Raw genomic sequence first — 2,005 nt, 5'->3', positions numbered from 1 at the left:
GGGCATTTGGTCTAGTGGTATAATTCTCGCTTAGGGTGCGAGAGGTCCCGAGTTCAATTCTCGGAATGCCCCCCTTACCCTCTGTTGTACGTGTTATTTTTAACACGGGTAATTATAAATGTGATGTTTCTAATTACTCTGCTGTTATTTGTTTTCAACTCCATCCCATAAGAACATGCCAATATCAAGGCTCTAATGATAGATCTTTTTTGTTTTCATCTTCTAATCTTCACGAGCAATTTTGTTTGTCCATGTTCTCAGTTTGACACAATAGCTTGACAGCATAATTGTATAATTGTATGTTATATATATTACATACAATTATATGTAAGCAACCTCCACTTCCAACCAAGAGGTTGTGAGTTCGAGTCACCCCAAGAGCAAGGTGGGGAGTTCTTGGAGGGAAGGATGCCGAGGGTCTATTGGAAACAGTCTCTTTACCTCATGGTAGGGGTAAGGTCTGCGTACACACTACCCTCCCCAGAACCCACTAGTGGGATTATACTGGGTTGTTGTTATTGTTGTTGTTGTATGTTATATATATTACAAATTGCCTTCCTAAAATAATTATAGTAACTATTTCCTGTGCAAGAAGCAGGAATACAAATTTCTAACGGTTAATACGAGTTTATACAAGTTATAATTATGATTGCGTGCTTCTCCTGATCTATAACTTAAAAAAAAAAAGAAAAAGAACAAACATACAAACAAATAGAGTGCGCAGGTCACACAATGACGGGGCGTGTAAACAAATGATCTCCACTATTATGTAAAAAACAGAGCGTAATTAGTGAAATACAAGAAAGTCCAACAAAAAACTATCTATCAGCTGTCAATCATCTTTTCCTTTTTTCTCTATCATTCCCAAAACTAATTAACTTTAGTTCCACAGATCAGCGGTCTATTGATCGTAGACAATTTCCAGCTTGGAGGGAAGATGGTTCCTTGCATAGCTCTGAACCTTCACTGTTGTTTCTATTCACCTCAGAACTCCTGTTAGAAATTGAAGCAAAGGCCTCCAAAGGATTTCCACAATTCTTAGACTTTGCTTCACAGCCAAGATAATTTGACAAGACTCTCTTCACTCCAAAGCCACGTCGAGCCAACTTATTGTTATTTGAACTGAGAAATGGAGTTCTCTCTCCTCTTGCAGGGCTTATCAAAGGCAAAGGTGAAAAGTTTGGTGTCGCCGAAGATGTTCTATATGGGGTGCCTGAGACAGGCACTGAATATGGGATGGACACCATTTTGTGGGCAATTACACTGACCGTAGGAACAGATGACAGCTTAAAATTCTGTTGAGTATATTATGGTACGTAGGGGGTGATAAAATAATGTGAGTTTGCTTTTTCCTTGATTTTCCAACTCCGATTGACTCGTATCTAGTCATAATTAATTCGATACAGTCAACAAAAATTATAGTAATCAATTTCATAAGAAAATATTACATTTTCATTAAAATCCAAAATTAGCTTAAAATTTTTCCGTGGGGCCCACATCTCGGAATCCGGCGAAACTTATAAAATCCGATAACCCATTCAATTACGAGTCCACCCATACCAATTTTACCAAAATCCGATAACAACTCGACCTCCAAATCTTAAATTTTCGTTTTTGAAAGATTTTGCAAAAATCTTGATTTTTCTTCCATAAATTCACGGATTCATGATGTAAATGAGTATGGAATCATGAAATATAATCAATATAGGATAAGGAACACTTATCCCAATGTTTTTCAGTGAAAATCGCCCAAGAACCGTGCTCCAAAAATCCAAAACGAAATGAATGAAATGACCATATTTGGTCCTTAAGTTTCTGCCAATCCGTCACTAAAAGTCCATTTTCCGTCACTAAAAGTCCATTTTTCGTCACTAAAAGTCCACCAGAAACTGCTCTACCAGCCTTCCTTCAATACGTCATAACTTTATGTACAAATGTCCAAATATTGCATGGTTTAACTTTCTGGAAACTAGAATCCAACGTACTACAACTTTCATGTTTTGCA

At 37.2% G+C, this 2,005-nt stretch overlaps 1 non-coding gene across 1 annotated transcript; it reads left to right on the top strand.

Moving 5' to 3' along the window:
- On the top strand, positions 1–72 carry TRNAP-AGG (transfer RNA proline (anticodon AGG)). Its single transcript has one exon. It is a non-coding gene; the product is annotated as a tRNA-Pro (tRNA).
- Positions 73–2,005: the final 1,933 nt, after the last annotated feature.

Source organism: Nicotiana tabacum, chromosome 17 (genome assembly GCF_000715075.1).
Source record: "Nicotiana tabacum cultivar K326 chromosome 17, ASM71507v2, whole genome shotgun sequence".
NCBI lineage: Eukaryota > Viridiplantae > Streptophyta > Magnoliopsida > Solanales > Solanaceae > Nicotiana > Nicotiana tabacum.
The sequence above is the reverse complement of the archived record's forward strand: the minus strand, read 5'-3'. Positions and strand labels throughout refer to the sequence as shown.